Source organism: Camelus ferus, chromosome 9, assembly GCF_009834535.1.
Source record: "Camelus ferus isolate YT-003-E chromosome 9, BCGSAC_Cfer_1.0, whole genome shotgun sequence".
NCBI classification, from domain to species: Eukaryota; Metazoa; Chordata; class Mammalia; order Artiodactyla; family Camelidae; genus Camelus; species Camelus ferus.
Genome location: NC_045704.1, coordinates 66,281,518 through 66,304,365, shown reverse-complemented (window position 1 = coordinate 66,304,365; position 22,848 = coordinate 66,281,518).

Sequence of the window (22,848 nt, the reverse complement as noted above, 5' to 3'; positions counted from 1 at the left end):
ATATGCCTGACCAGGTTAAGAAGAGTGGGTAGAGAAGGTTGTCATTTTTGTTTGAAGGGAGGAACTTTTAAGTGTGCATTTATATGCACAGAATTCCTTTCGAAGGACATGCAAAAAACTGGAGAGGGGAGCTAGGAGACTGGGGTGAGAAGTTTTACTTTTCACCATTACTCTCTTGTACCACTTAATTTTATTATATTGTCTGCATGTTGTCTATTTAAAACTACAAAAGTAACAACAGTGCCTAGATCTCCCTCTAGGCCTATTAAGTCAGAATTTCCAAATTTCCAGTGGTTGGGCCATAATGTTTGTGGTTCTTTTTTTTTTTTAACTTCACAATGTATTATGATTATACATCAAAAAATCACACACACACTGTTCTATGGCATTTATCAAAAAAAAACCAACAAATGCAAATATATATACTCCACACTCAAACATACACCATCCCCAGTATTTCCAAGAAAAGATTCAGACCCACTTTAGCTATGTTGGAGAAGATCTGTGTAGAACTGACAGGAGGTGAGTCAAACCAGTCCGCACTCAGGGGTGGTGAGACATGAAACAGCTCAGTGTTTCAGCTGAAGGCTCCAGAGAGCAGACTACAAAAGAACGTTTTCGGCGGTGAGAGTACACCATGGAGTAACTGAGTAGCTGCTTATCCCTCTGTTAAGAAGCTTGCCTTTTCTGCACTTCTAGTAGTAGGTGGGGCCGGGATTAGCAAGGATCTGCCACTCCTGAAACACCTCCTAGTGTTCTGGAATCACAGGAATTCTCCCAGCCTGGTTCAGGAGACAGCCCCACCTGTTCACAATTCACCTTGTTAAAAACAAAGGGAGACCAGCCTTGAAAAAGCCCTGAGCAGATGAAACCAGCTTAGTCATAAAAATAAAGTTTAATACAGCTTATTTTGGTAGGCTAACCTGACCTGAGTCATTGCTTGCTTATGCTTCTAGAAATCTTAAGCAAAGCCTGGACTGTTTCCCAAGGTTGGTATGGGGTAACCTGCCACTGTGAAGAATAACAGTCACAGTTTTCTCACTACATAAGCTACTTTATAACAATATACCCCTGAGCCTGGTTCCATGTTACAGTTTGAGTGCCTCTAATTTGCAAGCTGGCTTTTTGGTGTGTACACAATAAACTTTAATAACTACTTCAGTGATTCATTGATTTTACTTTGGCTATTTCCTAACCCTTGACAATCTCATCCTACCCACTACCCAGCAGATGTCATTCAATGTTCAAGAAATGACCACAGTTTTCAGGGTTAAATCTGCAGAGAGAAAACAGTCGCCAGCACAGTGCGCTGGAACAAGACTGGGGCCGCTGTCCTGAAATCAGCCTTCCACCCGCTTCTCTTTGCTTTACCTGTGCTTCTCTCCATTTCAGCAAAATTGGAAAACATAACATCTGAGAAAAAAATCCATTTTTATTCCTTTTCCTTAGTGCTCTATTTCTGGTCCATTGTGTTCAGAGAAAAGGAATGCCACAAATTACATAACTGCACGACGATTTATGCAATGCATTTGATTTCACGTACAAAAACAAGTCTGGACATTACTATGAACCTGTGTCCTAGAAAATAGTGTCTGGAATTCTTCTATTAACAGTAGTCCTGGGCTTTCTTGGAAATCCTCTTCAGCCTCCAGATTTAATTTCTGAGGTCATCATGGGTAGTATTTCATTTATTCTTTGGAAGACAGTGGTCCAATTTTTCCCTTGATAATCCCAAATATTTGTTGATAAAAAGGATCCAGAATGGTCACCCTAAAATCCTTAAGTTGGCATCGTTAAGAAAAAGAAACATAGAACCGTGAATTTTGCACTTTCTGTGGAACGTTAACATTCAAGAACTTTCGCTATATGGCCTCTCACTACCCCTCAGATCAGCTCCTGCCGTTCCCTGCTGTTCCCTGCCGTTGTTCCTACACTCCAGCCGAACCCGAACCCGAATCCGACTGCAGCTAGTTCCATGACTGCCTGAGGACTGTCTCATGCCTCTGTGCGGGTGTCCCTCTCCATCCGGTTAACTCGTACCAGTTCTCGAGGGCACACCTTGCATGTGGTGAATCTGAGAAACCTTCTGTGAACCTCCCTTTTCCTCGTCTGTCCTCTCCTGACTTTGAACTTGATGTGCCTCTGTATGTCCTCCAACCAGATAATAATTCAGTCTTTTTACTTGTCTTTCTCCTCCGATGAAAGATCTATTCTTGGCACAAAATAAGTACTCAGTTACCATTTAATAAATGAATATCAAAAGTTCTCAAATAGTAAATAAAAATTCATGTTCTACATAGCTTTAAAGTTGACCATTGATATAGGTAGGTCATATTTCTGGCACTGATTTTCATTTTCTTTGATGTCAAATACCTATTGTCTCATTCTTAACTTATTTGCTTTCAAATTATCAATAAACTAGAATTAAAATATGATTTTAAAAAATCTTAAAGTGAAAACTTTTTATGAAATAATGTCCTTAATTGTACTCTTTTTTTTTCTTTTGTCCAGGAAAAGAATAAGCAAGAGCTAATTATTTTAGATTTGTAAAGTGCAGAGAAATTTTTGTAGATTTTTTTAAGCGAATAAATCCCCTCAAACTTGAAAGTTTTTTTTAAATTGCACATTAAAATGGCATCAGTTTGTTACCATTTTAAATCTTGTTCAGAAATCCAGATTAAAAGAAACTCTTTAAAAATTAACAAAAGGAATTCAGAAACTCCAAAGCAACCAGGATTTCCACATTCTTGGCAAAGATCAGCAGAGGTGAGTTAAGTGCTTATTAAAGAGTGAATAATTGGCAGTGGAGGGTGTTGTGAGGGGAGGGGGATAGCACAGTGGTTGGAGTGTGTGCTTAGCATGCACGAGGTCCTAGGTTCAAACCTCCATTTAACATAAATAAATAAACCTAATTACCCCCCCAAACTGAAAAAAAAAAAGAGTGAGTAATCCACAAGAAAGAAGCAAGCTTAGGGCTGAGTGTTTTTAAGTTTGGAGAAAGTCAATTAAACTGTGACTCCCAAACTTCTAAACTAAACACATTATCTGTTTCTATTGTTTCTTTCCTAAAAAAAATTATACTTGCCGATATATAATTAATTAAAATAATACATTTAAATGTATTTAAGTACAAAAGATAATTTGGCAAGGCTTAAATAGAAAGATAGCCAAATAAGGTCATCCATGAAAATATGTAATCATAAACATCAGGAAACAGTAAACAAGTTAATCTACATTACATTCAAGAATAAAAGGTATAGAGTACAGACATAATTTAAAAAAAAAAAAAATACATGGTTAATCATTGCCTTAGTTTTGACTGCCACCTAATGGCAAGAATGCTGCACTGTAGAGACACAAACAACCTGTCCCTGCAGTGAGCAGAAGAACCTTGACTTCGGCTGCATTTGCAGGACTGCTCTTCTGTAGAATTTATCATCTGCAAATATTAGGCAAATATTTGGACTTGATGTAAATATTAAGTATAATATTAGTACATGTAAACATTAGGGCATGATATAAATATGACATTCTTTCAGGATTGTTAAATCTAAAATATAAGAGACTTTCCGTTTCTCTGTGCAAGTTAACAACCCTATTATAATTTTTATTCTTTCTCTTGGCCATACTTTATAGTCCTTACAAATTACAGCCCACTTAGTACAGCAAATACCAGGCAGCAGCACAACATATACTCCTGTTACCATGAAGATCCAAAAGGAGAAATATGCACAGTGATGAAATCTACAACTAAAAGAAAAACGTGGAGAATCCTAAGTGAGAATTCTAGGTGCGAATAAACACTTTTGAACCTCAAGTGTTAACTGGATATTTTTGAAAGCAAAGAAGCTTTTCCCTAGGCAGAGCCCTCTGAAAGAGTCTTTAAGGTAACAAGCAGCCTTTCTAGTGGATCTAGACAACTTCTGGGGAAAACCAAAAAAATCAGAAGTGGAAAAGAGGAAGTTTGGGTTATATTTCTACCAGCACTCCATTCCTTCTCAAATCCAGTTTTATCACCAAGCAATAGAGATGAATATAGTTCTATCTTCCAGCAAAATGGCCCGACGCCTTATATTTAATCCAAACAGAACTAATCAATTGTTTTTGTTTGTGTTAAAGTTCTATTAAGGTAAAATTGACACATAATAAACTGTACATCTTTAAAGGAAGACATATATCTATATTCTTTAAACCATCACAACAATCAAGACAATATTTCCAATCACCCTCAAAAGAGCCTATGTGACCCTTTCTAATCCAAACTTATCTCCCCCATCCTCCTCTGTCCCTACGCAGTCACTGATTTGCTTCTGTTCATTATAGATAAATCTGTGTTTTCTAGAATTTTATATAAATGGAATCATGATATCTGTACTCTTTATTTTCTGGCTCCTTTCTTTCAGTGTAATTATTTTGAATTAATCCATGTTGTTGCTGTATAAATTGTTCCTTTTTGTTGTTGAGTAGTGTTCCATTGTGTAGATACAGCACAATTTGCTTATCTATTCATTTGTTGATGGATATTTAGTTTTTTTTGTTTCAGAAATTATCTATTTGCAAATATTACGAATAAAGGCACTAAGAACAACTGTATAAACGTATTTGTGTGAATATATGCTTTCATTCTGGGGGAATGGTGTGCTAGGTTGAATAGCAACTCGCCAAAGATGTCCGCGTCCTAATACTCAGAACCTGTGAATGAGTTACCTTATATGGCAAAAGGTACTTTCGAGATGTGATTACGTTAAGAATCTTGAGATGATATTACCCTGGTTATCCAAGTTGGTCCAATGTCATCAAAAGCATCCTGAAAAACTGAAACTCTATACCCATTAAACAACTCCCATTCCATTCTGCTTTCTGTCTTTACAATTTTGATTATTCCAAGTACCTTATGTAAGTGGAATTAGGCACTCTTTGTCTTTTTGTGACTGGCTTATTTCACTTAGCGTAATGTTCTGAAATTTCATCCATGTTGCAGCCTGTCAGAACTTCCTTCCTATTTTTAAGGCTGAATAGTAGTCCATTGTGTGTATATATCACATTTTACCTCTCCTTTTATCTGTAGATGGGCACTTGGGTTGCACACACATTTTAGCTATTGTAAATAATACTGCTCTGAACATGGGTACACAAATAGCTGATCAAGTCCCTGCTTTCAGTTATTTTGGGTATTTACCCAGAAGTGGAATTGCTGAATCACACGGTAATTTCTACGTTTAATTTTTTAAGGAATCACTATAAATTGTCCACAGCAATTGGACAACTTTACATACCGTTAACAGTGAACAAGTGATCCAGTTCCTCCGCATCCACTCCAACATTTGTTATTTCATATTTTTGTGATGACATCCATTCTAATGACTACGAAGAGGTCACTCTTTATAGTTTTGATTTGCATTTCTCTAATTATTAGTGAAACTGAATATCTTTATGCGCTTATTGGCCTTTTGTATATCTTCTTTGGAGAAATGTCTGTTCATGACTTTAGCCCATTTTTTTAGTGGATTTTAAAAAAATTGTTGAGTTTTAGAAGTTCTCTATATATTCTGGATATTACTCCCTCATCAGATATGTGATTTTGCAAATAGTTTTCTCCCATTCTACGGATTGCCTTTTTACTTTGTTGATGGTGTCTTTTGATGTACAAAATTTCTTAATTTTGATGAAATCTTTGTCTATTTTTTTCTTTTGTTGCCTCTGCTTTTGTTGTCATATTTAAAAGACCAGTGCAAAATCCAGTGTTGGGAAATTTTGCCCTATGTTTTCTTCTAAGCATTTTATAGTTTCAGGTCTCACATTTTTCTTTCAACCACTTTGAGTTAATTCTTTTATATGGCACCAGGTAAGGATCCAATTTCATTTCCTCACATGTGGATATCCAGTTTTCCTAGCACCTTTTTTGAAAAGACTATACTTCTCCCATAGAACAGTCTTAGCAGTTTGGTGAAAAATCACTTGACCACATATATGAGGGCTTATTTCTTGGCTCTCTATTCTATTTCATTGGCCTATTGTCTGTCTTTATGCTGTTACCACACTATTTTGATTACTGTAGCTTTGTAATATGTTTGGAAATCAGAAAGTGTGAGTCATCCATTTTTGTTCCTCATTTTCAATATTGCTTTCTTTATTTTGGGTCCCTTGTGATGCCACATGAATTTCAGGATAGGTTTTCTATTTCTGCAAAAATGTCATTGAGATTTTGGTAGCAATTGCATTGAATCTATAGGTCACTTTGGGTATTATTGACAGGTAACAATATTAAGTCTTCCAATCTATCAACATGAGATGTCTTTCCATTTATGTTTGTCTTCTTTAAATTCTTTCAGCAATGATTTAGTTTTCGTTGCACAAGTCTTCAACTCCTTGCTAAGTTAATTCTTGAGTATTTTATTCTCACTGATGCTATTGTAAATGAAATTGTTTTAATTTTCTTTTCAGTCTGTTAATGCACAGAAATGCAGCCGATTTTTGTGTGTTGGCTTTGTATCCTACTACTTTGCTGAATGTATTAGTTCTAACAGCTTTTCTGTGGAATCTTTAAGGATTTCTACCTGTAGATCATATCATCGTCTCACAGAGATAATTATACTTCTTCCTTTCTAGTTTGGATGCTTTTTATTTCTTCTCATCTAATTGCTCTGGCTAAAACCTCCAGTACTATGTTGAGTAGAAGTGGTGAAATGAGACATCCTTCCCTTGTTCCTGATCTTAGAGGAAAAGCTTTCTGTCTATCACCATTGAATATAAAGTTAGCTGTGGGCTTTTCATATATGGCTTTTATTCTATTGAAGCAATTTCCTTCTATTCCTAGTTTTATCATGAAATGGTGTTGAATTTTGTCAAGTGCTTTTTCTGCATGATATGAGATTTCATGTGTTTTTTACCTTCATTGTGGCATAGTGTGGCATACACATCACACAGATAGATTTTCATATGTCAAACCATCCTTGCATTCTAGGAATAAATCCCACTAGGTCATGGTGGATAATCCTGCAAATATGATGATGTATGAGGAGGTACTTATACTTTAAATTTTATTTAACAAACATAAGTTATATTTTGTGTAATCACTGTTCTAGACATTTTACAAATATTAAATATTTTAATGTGCACAACAACTCTAAGAGGTAGGTATTGTTTTTATCCCTATTTTACAAATAAGGAAAGTGAGTCACGTAGAAGTCAAGTCCAAAAGTCATTTGGCCTGACAATGACAGGTTGAGATTTAGATATAGGTAAGGTTGGTTTCAGAATTCACGTGCTTAACTGATGCTCTGCACTGTCTCTCAGCAAGCCTTCTCATCAAATGTTATTTGACCTATAGTTTCTTCCTAAATCAAAGCATTTAGGTTTATAATTTTTACTTCCACTTAAGTTTCCATTTGCAAGCTGCCATTTTGTTAACTAATAGATACACTCACAAAAAGCTTCCCTACACATACCTGGAGTGAGATCCAGGCTGTAATTTCTACCATATATGACACATTCCCCTCTTTTCTCCAGTGACTACAGATCTTTATCCTATTCTGGGAAATATACAAATTCATAAATTGCATATAATACCAAGACATTTACGGTCAGTGTCTGAGTTGTCAGGTTGATTCTGAGGTAAAGCGTATGAAAGCATTTGGTAAGCCGGGGAGTACTATATAAGTGTTAGCTATGATTAACCAGGAGGTATTATGTTGCTCCAAATTTTCCACTAAGCCCAGATTTCTTTTTGGATAAAAAATTTCAAATTTATAACATCTTATATAAGAAGTGAAAACTTTCCTGAATTTTAAGGAGATATATATTCTTGTGCTTAGATGTTTGAAGAGGTCTTAAAAACCATCTTATCTAATTTTCTCTTTCTATAATAAGGAAACTAGGATCTAGAAAAGATAAGTGGTTTCCTCAAGGTTTCATTGCTGATTAGGCCCAGGATTAGAAAACCCTGTCCTCCTTACCCCTAATCCTGCCTTCTCTCCATTATCGTACCAGCTCAACAAACATAGATTGGGCATCGCTATCTTCCAGACATGTGGTATCTAGGTGTTTTAATTTGTGTAGTGGGACTACCTACCATTCAAATGGCATGCAGTTGCCACAATCAATGACAACTTATGAACTATGGTGCTGTTCACCTGCTGAAAACTATCATACAGATCTATATGACCTTCAATTTGAAAGTTATAACTATAAGCACTTATCATTTTTTATTACTAACATTTCATTAGGAAAAACTCCATGTATATGGAAAAATGAAAAAACAAACAACTGAACACCATATACCTTCTGTTAGCATCTACCTAGGATAGACTTAACATTTGTCAACACTTTGCTGTACTTTGTGTGTGTATTTTATTTCTGAACCATTTAAAAACAAGTTGCAGACATCATCACACTTTATTCTTAAATAGTTTACATGCGAAAAGACACTTTACCCTCAGATAGTTTACCAAGTATGTTCTAAGAATAAGGATGTTTTTACATGTAACCTCATTACTACACCAAAGAAAATTATTAATAATTTTATGATGTCATCTAATAATTGACTCATTCACATTTTCCTCAAGAAATATCTTTAATGTTTGCTCTTTTTAAACGATGGCTCCTACTAAAAGACTACCAAAAGAACCTATGGGGAAAGCAAAGCAGAGTTTAATGCTTACCGTGGTGAGGGAAACCACCTCCCAGACCAGGTTCTAAGAGCGTCTCAGAGGAGGAAGGGCAAATGCAGGATACTTCCGAGGCTTGAGGAAGCTGTGTTTTAAGGTGGGTCTTTTGTGGGAATGCGAGATTAATCCAGGTTAGGCAAGTTCATGCCATAATAGGTTAGGACTGGTGGACAGAATGAGGGGAGGGTTTCCAAACAAATCTTTAAGAGTAAACAGTTGTTTGATGCTATTTTAGATTTAAAGAAAAGTGCAAAGGTAGCACAGAGAGTTCTCTTACACTCATCACCCAGTTCCAGTTTCCCTTAACATTACATCATCGCAGTATATTTATCAAAGCCAAGAAACCAACAGTGGTACATTACTATTCACTAAACTACATGCTGTACTCAGATCTCACTAGCTTTTTTTTTTCTTTTTAATAGCCTTTTTTCTGTTCCAGAATCCAATCCAGGATACCACTTTGCATTCAGCTGTCATTTCCTCTTAGTCTTCTCTAGTCTGTGACAGGTTTTCAGCTGTTCCTTGTTTTTGATGACCTTGGCAATTTTGAGGCCAGATATTTTTCTAGAATGTCTCTCAGTTTGGATTTGTCTGAGGTTTTTCTCATGATTAAACTAAGGTTGTGGATTTTCAGGAAGAACGCCACACACAGAGGTGAAACACCCTTCTCATTACATCGTATCGGGGTGTACATGACGTCCACGTGACAACACTGGCAATGTTTAACCTTAATCACTTGGTTAAGGTGGTACCTGCCAGATGTCCTCACTGTGATGTTACTATTTTTCCCATTCTACACTCTGTTCTTTGGAATGAATCACAAAGTCCAGCTCACTTCCAAGGGGAAATGGTGACTAAGGTTCACCTTAGGAGGGGGTGGTGTTTATATAAATTATTTGAAATTCTTCTGTAAGGTTTTATACTCTGGAGTATAATCTAATACTACATCATTTTGTTACTTCAATTGTCCCAGCTTTGGCCGTCGGGAATTCCTTTGGTTTTACCCTTGTGTCTCTTTGACAGGTCCAATTCTCCTGCCATGGTGGGGTAGGTATTACGTTCCGTTTTTACTGGAGCTACAAGATGCTCCAGGTGAATCTTGTGTCTCCCTGCTCCAGCCCTAAAATCAGCCATTTCTCCAAGGAGCCCTGATTCCTTTTAGTAGAGAACGGTCTTCAAAACCAAGGTCTTGGTGTTGGCAGTGCTCATTGCTACTGGTCCTCTCTCATTTTGAAGTTTGATATAAAATTTTTCATCATAAATATAAATAATTGTGAAAGGCATATTTTCCATGGCATTTGAAATACTGCCATTTAAAAACAGATTTGAGACTTTGCTCTTTTAATTGTATGAAGAAATGAATCTACATATATTAACAATTTGATATCCACCATTGTAACACAGACTGATTAGCTGTTTACCCAACCTACCTCCTTTTCTTCATAGGCACAAAGCACCCCTTGAAATCAGATGTGGCCATGGAGGCTGAATTCTGGACAACAGAATATGCATGGAAACGACTCACGTCACTTCTCAGTCTGGCCCATAAAAACTACCAATGCATGGCCTGCACACTGCTCTCTCTCTCCCCTCTTCCACCGGCTAGATTCTGAAAAACTACGTTGAGCAAAGATTCTTTTCCTCGTACAACTTCCCTCCCATTACCACCTGTCTCTCCACCAGCTATTAGATTTTTATGTGAGTCAGAAATTTCTATTTAAGCCATTCAGATTTGACGGTTAACCTGCTTCAATGGCTAATATTTCTTTAACTAACCATCACCTATTTTTAAAAAATGCATGAGTAAACTCTTTTGTAACAGAGAGAAATTTTAGATTATTATTTTTCTCCTTGAACTCATTCCTATGCCACTTCTGAAGTACTTTATCCAAATGCTTTTTATGCTTGAAAGTCTTTCATTGGTTATCCTATCACACTCCTTTGCAACAAAAATCAACATGTAACATTTCCTTATTAAAAAGCTTTTGTTTCCTCTGACCATAAGGCTGAGAATACTAAAAAAAATTTGTGTATATTTATCATTTCAATCATTATTATATAAAACTTATGAAGACCATGAAAATACACTACACATTTTGAAAATTATTAAACATTTAAGTCTAATTTTATCGGAAATGCATTTCTTAATGAGTTGGATGGGCTTGTTTTGGGGTTTTTTTTTGGTATGGATGAATAAGACTGATTGCTAGAATGAGACAGAATTCAGCACCAATTCTGTTCCTAGTTTTCTGTTTTAATAGGCGTAAGCACCGAGAAAACTTGTTTATATAAATAAGTAGTTGGGAGTGGAAGGCTTTTTGTCATAGCAATGTGACTCATCACTCAATTCTTTGAACTTCGGAATTATGTGCAAAAGAAGTCACATAATGATCTATCATCACAGAGCCTACATACTGATTTCTCTGCTGAAAACTCAGTTTCTCCTTTAAATTTCTGGAAAGAAAAAAAACAATTGAAACAATTGCAAAAGGATTTGCTACCCAGTCATTCACTATCTCTACATCAACAAAAATATTCAAATTGTCCCTTTCTGTATCATGGAAGTTTTTAAAACCTGGGGATACGCATCTAGAAGAATGTGGAGTGTGAGAGAGGTTAATCTTTACAGAACGGGACAAGAGCAACTGTGAAAGGGGATGTGAGAAAGGAGAGTCCACGCTTCCACCACAGGCTCAAACTCGGGCAGATCAGCTTGTGAAAAGGGTGCGTTTGTTAATCGTGTGGCCCCCAAGGGTCTTCAGGCGTCTCACAGGGTGAGCGTTCACGTCTTTGGGAACACGAAGAGGTAGGCTCCATGTCTGTTTGGGGAAAATAAGCAGCCTGAGTGATGGATAAATCTTTATTGTTTTGAGCCACTGAGAAGTTAGGGTTGTTACTGCAGCAAAATCTAGATCATCCTCATTTAGGTAGAAATTGTTACCTAAAGTGAGGTGTTGCCATAACAAGAACCTAAAATATTTACGAGAGAGATGGCAGGCAGCAAGGAAATTTCCAAAGGATGGAAAGACAGCAATCCCTGCGATGCAGTGGTGAAACATTTCATAAAACTGTGGCCTACAGTTAACTTGGAAGACACGTCATGTAATACATTTGTAAGTTGAGGGGAAGATTGGAAAACGGAATGTTGTGTGTTCACTGCTATTCGCTGAATTTGGCAAGATGTTACAAAAAAGAGATGAGGTCAAAAAGAAAATATTGACCAGTTTGCAAGCAAGAATGAAAGGAAGAAAGAGTCCACCAACCTGAGGACTTGTAGAGTTGAAATAGGCAAGTACTTCTCAACCCCAACGAGTTAAAGATAGAATTGAGAAATGTTTGCAATATCAAAGGATAACTAAAACTCAGCCTGGAGGCAATGCATAAAATTAAAAGAATGACTGATTTACCAATTTTTTAAAAAGTCTGAATGGATTAATAGGTCCCAGATCAAAGACCCAACCAGCTAACGCTTTTTAGATACAATGGCTTAGGGGAAAAGAGATTAAGGGAAAGCGACTCTCCCATCAAAGCCTGATAAATCTATGTAATCAGCGTGAGAGAGGGGGACTGCATAATCATTAGGAGGGAGAGGCAGAGGGACAGAGGCACGAATAGGGGCTAGAAAACAAAGAATGACATACCAAGAGAGAATGATGTCTTGAAGTGTGCAGCTCATGAAAACTCTTGTTTAGGGGTTTTTCCCTCCTTCTCATTAGGTTTCTGAGAGAGTTGTATTTCCAAAATAACCACTAGCCTAGACTAAAAGAGAACATGACTTTTCACCTGCAGAACTCCAACTGTCTGTGTGCGGAAAGTAGACTAAGAAAGCTGCTCAGCCCCTAAGGAGGCATATTCGCCAAACACCCATTCCAGAAGCAGCCAAGGAGGACAGGTGGAAAAGGAAAAGTCAACCGCAGAATCAGGAGCAGTGGCAACAATGATGGGAGAGTCACTCCCACAGAGCAGGGTCAGGACTTAGAGAAGGAACATTCCCCACACCCCAAGGTGATCGAGGGTCCTCAGACAGCTGCCCCGCAGGAGTTCAGAACCATCACAGCTAAGTGCCTCCTTCCCAAAGGGAGTCTTTGCTGTGGCTAACCTGTCCATGGGGAACTTGTCTTTTCAGACATAGGGTTTTTTTTTAAATTTTTTAATTGCTGTATAGTCACTTTACAATGTTGTGTTAGTTTCTGGTGTACAGCATAGTAGTTCTGTTCACATACATACATATTCGTTCTCATTTTCTTTTTCATTATAGGCCATTACAAGGTACTGAATATAGTTCCCTGTGCTGCTGTACAGTAGGACCTTGTTGTTTATCTATTTTGTATGTAGTAGTTTGTATCTGCTAATCCCAGACTCCTAATTTTTCCCTCCCACCCCTTCTCCTTTGGTAACCATAAGTTTGTTTTCTATGTCTGTGAGTCTGTTTCTGTTTTGTAAGTTTATTTGTATCATTTTTTAGATGCCACATATAAGTGATATCATATGGTATTTTTCTTTCTCTTTCTGGCTTACCTCACTTAGTATGACAATCTCCAGGTCCATCCATGCTGGAGACTTCACTTATATGTGGAATCTGAAAAATAAAACAAAACAGATGAACAAACAAAACAAAACAAAACAAAACAGAAAGCACAGTTAGCGCTTACAGTCACCATTACATTAGGCATGTGGCACTCCTTCTCGGTTGCTGTTGAAGGTTCTGTCATCTGTCAATTTGCTAAAAGCTTTGTTGAGTCTGTTTGTTCTCCACCAGATCTGAATTAATTATGTAAGTTAATTTTTCACCGTGCCAAGTAGGACTTCCCAAACAGAACCCTTATGGGGTTTCCACTTCAAAAAATATTCCTTTCATTCCAAATTTTGGGCTTTAATAAATTTGATTTTACTGTCATAATGTTCGTAACTTTGAGGTGGGTTCACACCCCTCTGGCCGAAGCACTAGTGCCCTAGATTGCTCATCGCAAAGCTGCTTCTCTCGTGCTATTGTTCTCCAGGCTTTATCTCTCCAGATCTTCCCCAGTGTCCTTCCTAATGCGGAGCCCAGGCCACTCACAATGTTCTAGGTGTGGATGCTCAGTGGTTTGACCTAAAACCATCAAAACACAGTCCTCGTCCTCAAGGAGCTCCGGGTTGAGTCAAAAAGATAAATACACCAGTGGTTCCAGGACAGCATGACAATGCTATGTCAGAGATACGTGCTTGGGGCAGTGGTAGAACAGAATAGATTGCAGCATCTTGAAACGCAACCTTTGGGTTTTTGAGAAGCAGTTAAATAGAGAGAACATGGGGGTGGGTAACGGTGTTCTAGACGAAGAGCAGTAGACGGAGACTGACAGGAGAACATCACCACACCTTTGTGGAGCTTCACACATTTGACTGAGGCCGGAATGGAGAGTTGTGGGGGTACCAGGACAGGTCGAGCTAGTGAGGTGGGTGGGAGCTAGATGGTGAAGGGCTGTATATACTAAAATAAGAAAATGACACTTGATCCCCAAGTCTATCAGGAACAATTAGAGGATTTCAATCCAATTAGATTGTTAGGATTACTCCTGAAAGTAGTTGGATGTTTCTGATTGCACAACGGGGTAGATGGTGGTGCCATTCCTAGAAAAGGCAAGTAAAAGTGGAGGAATGAGAACTGGGACAATGATGACTGAGTTCAAGTGTGTATTTTGAAGTTTGAAACACCTGGTGCAAATGGATCCTTCTTTCTCTTTTTTCCTTCTAATTTACATGCAATCTGCCATGCCTTGCAGACTCAAAAGCCTTTCTTTGGGGATTTTATTTCCATTTTTTAAAAACGATGTCCTTGGATTAGAAAGGAATACACACCAGTGACTGTCTCCGGGGTAAGATTACATATGACTTTTTAAAACTACTTTTCAGCATTTCCCAAAGTGAGCATTTTCCACACCAAACCAAAAAATCCTCAGTTCTAGCTGCTGAGATGTTTATCATTTATTTCAGAGCCAATATTTTTCCCCCTAGACATGGCATCTTCTTGAGTAAACTCCAAGTTTCTTATGTCAATTAAATTTAAAAATCTCACCTTTCAATTTTTTGATCCTACTACCAATTTCTTATCAACCCAAACCACAATTTTGTGATCATTTGCTTACGAGACTTTCCCTAGATTATGAGGTCCTTATAGGAAAAAAATCTGGCCTTATTCATCTTGATAGACCCAGTACCTCGTGGATGGATATTAATAAATATTTACTGAATTGGGTTGTATAATATGCATTTTTGTGTTCCTAGTTCCCATCACAGTTCCAATGCCTTAATAAACATTAGTGGAGATATATTTCAACTTTTGCCCAGTTTTCTACCAAAATCATACAGACCTTAAGTGGCAAAAAAAAAAATTCTATTTTCACAAACTACTATGCATATGTGTATCAATACATTGATACACACAAACACATTTATAAGTACACATAGATAATTTTTTTCCCCTAATAGGTTTAAAGGTCCTTCTACCTCTGTATCTTTGAAATACTGCCAAGTTAGGTAGCTTTTCTAATTTACTAGTTAGAAAATTAAAGTTGAAAGTTACCTAAGATCACCTAGTACTACGAAAGCAGAACTATTATCTAGATACTGGTTCAAAAAACTCTTTTTTTTATTGTATCAAATATTTAAAAGCATGAATGGCCAATAGTCACATGAAAAGATGTTCAAGATCATTAGTTGTCAGAGAAATGCAAATCAAAACTACAATGAGGTATCACTTCACACTTGTCAGAATGTCCATCATTAAAAAGTACACATACGATAAATGCTGGAGAGGCTGTGGAGGAAAGGGAGCCCTCCTACACTGTTCGTGGGAATGTAATTTGGTGCAATCACTATGGAAAACAGTATGGAGATTACTTAAAAGAGTAAAAACAGACTTACCACATGATCCAGCAATCCCACTCCTGGGCATATAGAGTTCCAGAGGGAACTCTAATTCGAAAAGATAACATGCACCCCAATGTTCACAGCAGCACTATTTACAATAGCCAAGACATGGAAACAGCCTAAATGTCCATCAACACACAACTGGATAAAGAAGATGTGAGATATACATACACACCCACACCCACACACACAGGACTACTACTCAGCCATAAAAAAGAATGAAATAATGCCATTTGCAGCAACATGAATGGACTTGGAGACTGTCATTCTAAGTGAAGTAAGCCAGAAAGAGAAAAATACCATATGATATCACTTATATGTGGCATCTTAAAAAAAAAAGGACACAAATGAATTTATTTACAAAACAGAAACAGACTCACAGACATAGAAAACAAAGGTATGGTTACCAGGGGGAAGAGGGGCAGGAGGGATAAACAGGCAGTTTGGGATTTGCAGATACCACTATATATAAAATAGACAAGCAGCAAGGTTGTACTGTGCAGTACAGGGAACTATATTCAGTATCTTGTAGTAATCTATAATGAAAAAGAAAGTGTGTGTGTGTGTGTGTGTGTGTGTGTGTGTATAACTGAATCACCATGCTGTACACCAGAAATTAACACCCTGTAAATTTGACTATATTTTAATAAAATTAAATAAATGAAATAAAAGCATGAGTCTTCCAGTCTGGGCGTAACTATGGTGACAGCTTTAATCACTGTATTCCTTTTGTAAGCCATGTTTATAATGCCATGTTCCAGTCACTGTGATGTGTTCAGCTTCATCCCCATCCCTTTACTGCAGGGACTGAGAAGCCCAGGCATTTCTTCAGAACATTCTGCTGTGGCCACGTGCAAGAGATGCGCAAGCTGAAGGGGGCAGAGACAGTCTTCTGGCCCAGCAGTGGTGGCACCCACAGATCGCTGCGTCCTCTTACAGAAGGAGGCTCCCCGGTGCCTGGGCGGCGGCTGGGCGTGGGCGCCCTGTGCGGCCCGCAGCAGCAGCAGAGCGGAGCAGAGGCGCACACCTCCGGGGGTCGTGCGAGGCATGGGTTCCTGCAGGAGTGCAATTCCGCAAACGCCCCGGGCTCCAGGGGAGCAGCTGCTCCCTGCGGTGCCTCGTCTCTGCGCAACGTCACCTCCTTCTGCCTTTCCAGCCTTTCTAACAATTCTGCTGTCTAATTTCCTGTATTAAATCACCCCTTCCTTCAAATAGCTCAAGCAGCTCCCGCTTTCTGATTGATTATATAGTATGACATTCTAGCCGGCATTCCCAGAACAGAGTGTGCTATGCTGGGAACATTATTTTCCTAGATAAGGTAGTTTTCCAGGGTAAAATACCAATTTTCCTGAAAATTGTTTTTAAATGATTCACACATGGTTCTTTCTTCATAAAGGGAATGCTAGAAGTTAAACGTTTTCTCCTTTTCCATTATCATCACCATTGAATATTCACTGAGTATCTCTCTTGCTTTAGGCCCCACATTACAAATTCCAGGAGTAGATGGTGTGGAATGCCAGGCTCCATTAGCACTGACCACAAGCAGATACTTGTTAGTTCAACTGCAAAAACCTTTACTAATACAGTTACTAGAGATAGATGATGACTTTGACACTATGCCTATGTCCTAGACATTTTCAAAAAAAAATGTAAGCAAATAAATTATAGGGCATGACAGATAGACAGAAATACATGCCACAGGCACAGAGTGTACAGAGGAAGAGGGGTTACTGAATACGCCCTGGGGGCATCAGGGGAGGGCCTAGATGTGGACTAAAGTATCAGCTGGATCTTGTAGCATGAATAAAAGCTTGTCAGGAAAGGAAAAAAAAGGCTGTCTAGAGCAGAGAGTCAGCATGTCCAAAGACAGTTCCCAACAATTCATCCCCTTCCTGTCTGCTCACATCCTCTCTCTTTGAATTTGGGCTGGCCCTGAAATTGCTCTGACCAATAGCATGTGGTGGAAATGATGTTCTGGGACTTCTGAGTCCAGGGCTTAAGGACCAGCCGTTTCCACTTCCTTCCCTTGCGTACACTTTTGAGATACACTGTGCTTTAAGAAGTCCAGGTCTACATGGAAGAGGATCAAGTTGCTGCAACTGACAATTCAGGCTGAGATCCCGTCTGACAGTCAGTGCCAGCCACCAGCCATGTGAGGGAGCCCCCAGATGACTGTAGCCTCAGATGACGTCACGGGAAGCAGAACCAGTCAGCCGAGTCCAGACCTTTCACACAACTGTGACAAACAGTATGACTGCTGTTTTAAGCTGCTGAGTTGAAAGTGATTTCTTCTGCAGTAAGAGGGCTCTTGCATGAGTGAAAGTCAGCAGATGAGCAGAAGCTCTAGAGTTCTCAAAGTTCTTCATTGTTGGGCAATATTGCCGTTTTTGCTTTTCCAGTTTTAATTTAATTTAATTCCTTGTATTAAATCACTCTTTGCTTGAAATACCTCGAGTGGCTTCTGTTTTTCTGGCTAATCGCGTGGTGTAACCTTTTGTGATCTTGCACTCCTAGAGCCAGAGAAGGTGCTATGCTCTGGGGGTGGAGAGGTTTTTCTGATAATTTCCACCCTTTCAGTATTGAAATACTATTTTCCTGAAAGTTTTTCATAAATGATTTATATATGAACATTTCTTCTTAAACACAGCGCATGAAATGTAATTTTTTCTTCTTTTCCATTAACATCACCATCAAATATTTACAGAGTACCCGCTGTGTATTGTGTTATAGCTCTAGGAGCTTATGGTGTGGAATGCCAGGTGAAATGAGGGCTGACCAGGCAGATATTTGTAAGTTCAACTGGAAAAACCTGCACCACGTCAGCTGCTAGGGATACTGCGATAATGGGATGGTCTCTGCCCTCCAGGAGCTCCCACTGTAACAGATCTACGCACACGTAAGTTACAACGTGGCACGTGGATTCCAAGACAGAAACGTGCAGCACGTGCACAGATAGTCCGAGAAAGGATGGCTGCGCATGGAGGCTCCGAAACACTCAGGAGCTGACGTTTAAGCTGGATCAGGCCATACGGTTAGAAGTCTGCCAGGCGAAGAAGGGAAAACGTCATTCCAGATCGGGGGGAGAAGCACATGTAAAGGTAATCACGTGTAAAAGAGACGGCATGGCTGCCCAGATTGCAGCGCAACTGAGAAAGTGTACAAGAAGCTGAATCATGTTGTGGAAGCTACTTTACATAAAGCTCAGGAGTTTGGACTTTAACCTATGATCCCCAAGAAGCAGAGGAGTCTCATTCACATTTGTATTTTAGAAAAATAACACTGGTAGCAACGAAGGATGGATGAGAACAGGAGGGCCTGGCAGCAAGGCCGGTTAGGAGGCTAGGGCAAGACTTAGGTGAGAAGATCCTCAGGGTGGAAGCTGAGGGTTTACAGTTGCTCAGCCTCCGCGGCACCGTGCCTGGAACCCGGCAAACTCAGTCCTACACGGATGGGGGAGGCGGCGCTTTCTCCGAGTACTCCCCTACGTTAACAGCTGCTGCCTTATCAGCTCCAGTAAGAACACAAGCCGTATGCTTCCGTATCTTGGCAATTATAAATAATGTTGCTGTTAATAGTGGGGCGTATGTATCTTTGTGAATTAATTTCTATTTTGTGGTTGGCTTCATTCCTTTGATTACTATGTAAGTTAAAAAAGCTAAAGCTCTAAGCGTTCTTAGAAACAATGAACAGTACATACATGTGAATTTTTAAGAAATATGTGTAGTATATTGTATGTATGTATTTACATGCAATATATTGTGTATGTACAAACTGTAACAATTCTACCTAATAAAACTGAAAAATAAAAAAAAAAAACCCACAACCCTTAATTTCAAATTCTAAATAATGGGCCATTGCTACCAGATCCTGTTTCCTACTGTGTAATAGTAAGCTTGTTATTGGGCTATGAAGAAATAGGGCCTTATAATTAAATTTTTTAACTTGGACTTGGTTTTGGGTAGCTTACTCCAAAAAATTTTTAAATTCTGCCACATTTGGATAAGATGAAAGTCTAGAAACCTAATGCCAGGTCACACTGTTCTATGAACTTTCAAGTATTTTAACCAAAAGGAAAGTCCTATATAAAGCCTATACTATAAATGAACTTCATGAAATAACTTCTGTAACAAACGTTTTATATTCTGCGTAACACTGAGTGAATCACTTGGACAACAGTGTGCAGAAAAAGGAAGCTAAAAATACTACCAGACGTTACCTCTGCTTCCTTAGAGTGAGCTCTGCAATTACCCTGCAATAGCACACAACTTTGCTATCCTCGGGCAGACTTATAATTTTTTAAATGACCTTCAAATGAAGGTATAAAGATTCAACCTAATATTTCCAGAGTACTTTTGTGGGGGGAAGGAGAATGATCTAGCAGAAGAAACATAATCCCTAGAACTACTTGGATTGGGGTTCAACTTCTGATGCTTCCACTTATTAGACATTACTGTATTACTTAACATCTTTTAATTTTGGTTTCCTCATTTATAAAATGTTTATAATAAAGATATCAAATGTTGTAGGGGCTAGTATTATATGTGAGATTCAACTGCACATACAAACCTAACACTATCAGGCTTATAAAACACACCCTATCCTGTGTAACACACCAAATAAATGCTTCTGAAAAAAATACCATTGTTACCTCTTAACTATACTATAAGTACTACACTCTACTACGCAGATCCTAGAAGTTCATTAATGACATAAATATGAAGTTAATGGTATTTTTATGGGTTCAATAAAAGCAACAAATTTATTAGAAGAAATCTGCATAAGCAGACAATTCTGCGCCTGCACATTTTCCCTAGTAGTCAGCAAGCAGGTTCTTCTTCTATTATGACATATGTCCTTTCTGATTCGCTCCCTCCATCCTCAATCCCCAATAAAAACCTCTTAATCACACTAAAATTTTCTTCTGGCAAATATTCTTCTAGCTCCACTACTAATTCCATGTCAATGACAAACAAGGGCTATTCCTATATAAGTATACAGAAGCAAGAAACATACTAGATAAGATGAAATTGAAAGGAAATAGCCATAGACTACATTATTTTCCACACTCATTACATTATGCATAAGATAGGAAGTTTCATAAATACTGCATCTTGTAGGTCTACTATATTTAATGGTACAGCTGTGTTACCAGCCTGCCACTCTGGAGTAAGAATGCCTACCCTCGCAGAGGTGATGGAAAACGAAAAGAACACATATAAAGATCTGGTACAAAAGTGTTGGTCTCCTTTGCTCATGTCACATTTATCGTATGCTAAAAATTGTTTTTATGTGTGCATTCATGCTATGCTGCTTTCTTTGTTTCAGTTCTCAATGTATAGATCTGTACACTCAAAAAAAAGTGTTAGGGACCACATGGATATTTGTAAACTTGTTCATAATAGCATTATTTGTAGTAGCCAAAAGATGGAAGCAACTTATTCATTGACAGATGAATAAACAAAATATAGCATGTACATACAATGGAATATTTTTCAGCCTTAAAAAGGAATGAAGTTTTGATACATGCTCAACATGGATGAACCTTGAAAGGATTATGCTAAGTGAAATAAGCCAGACACAAAAGGACACTATGATTCCACTTATATGAAGTACCCAGAATAGTCAAACTTATAGAAACAGAAAATAGCATAGTGGTTACCAGGGGCTGGGTGAAGAGAAGAATGGGTAGTTATTGTTTACTGAGTACAATGTTTCAGTTTGGGGTAATGAAACATCAAGTGAACACTTAGAAGTTGTTAAAATGGTAAGTTTTCTATGTATATTTAACCTGTATATTTACGTATATTTAATTTTTTCAAAAAATCATGCTTGTTACAAGATGTACATACCAATGAGACAGTATATTTGATCAACTGGGCGTGGCTAGGACCTCTGGGTGGAAACCAGTGAGGAGGTAGATTCCTGAGAACTAGACTTGGGTCCTGAGGGTGAAGGGATCAGAAGGCATGAAGTCAAGAGCTACCTTTACAATCTGACTTTCCTGGAAATAGATTTTAATCCTGGGCCTGTTCTCTCCAAATCACCCTGTTTCTGTATTTTTATACATACACCATATTTCGCTTCCAGCAGAGGTTGTTTCAGTCTTTCTCCCATCCCTATCCTAAAAGTAAAAACCTGGATGTTCTAAGGCAGTGGTTCTCAACAGGGGGTGATTTTTGCACGCCAGGGGACATTTGGCAGTCTGCAGACATTTTTAGGCTGTCACAACGGGGCAGGGGACAGTGGCTACTACTGGCTTCTAGCAGGTATAGGCCAGGGATGCTGCTAAACTCCCCACAATACACAGGACAGCGCCTCACAACAAAACACCAACAATGCTGGGTTGGGAAATCCTGTTCTAAGGTCCTGTCCTAAGGTTTTGCTAAGTTGCTTGATTTCTGGTAGAAACTGATCACAAATTAAAAGTTAACCTCTTTTGGAAACTCTAATTTGAAAAGATACATGCACCTCAATACTCATAGCAGCACTAGTTACAAAAACCAAGACATGGAAGCAACCTAAATGTCCACTGACATGACTGAATAAAGAAGCTGTGATGTATTTATACAATGGAATAATAAGGTGCCATAAAAAGGAATAAAACAATGCCATTTGCAGCAACATGGATGGTCCTAGAGAATGTCATTCTAAGTGGAGTTAAGCCAGAAAGAGAAAGAAAAATACCATATGATATCACTTACGTGTGGAATCGAAAAGAAGGACACAAATGAACTTATTTACAAAACAGAAACAGACTCACACAGAAAACGAACTTGTGGTTACCTGGGGGAAGCAGGGGAGGGTGGAGGGATAAATTGGGAGTTTGGGATTAGCAGGTACTACCTACTGTATATAAAGTAGATACGCAGCAAGGTCCTACCGCACAGCACGGGGGACTACATTCGATACCTTGTAATGGCCTATAATGAAAAGTGGGGGTGGGTGAGAGGAGGCTATTTATGCTGCCGTTCTCTTCACCCCGGCCGGTCCTATCCGTGGTACTCTATGCCATGAGACAAGGCGCAGAACAGAAAAGGATGAGCTGTTAGGGACGAAGAAGTTAAAAAAAAAAAAATTCAAGTGAAACCAGTTGAAGGCAGTGCCTAGCCTAACTGGATTGGATAGTTTTTCCCAGTGGCCATTTGGATATATGAGGAAGTATCTATGTATCCAAATAAAGTTGTAACAAAAAATTTTTAATTCCATTAAAAATTTAAATCATGGATTTTCTACAACTAAACATACTATTTATAAACTCAACATACTAATTATG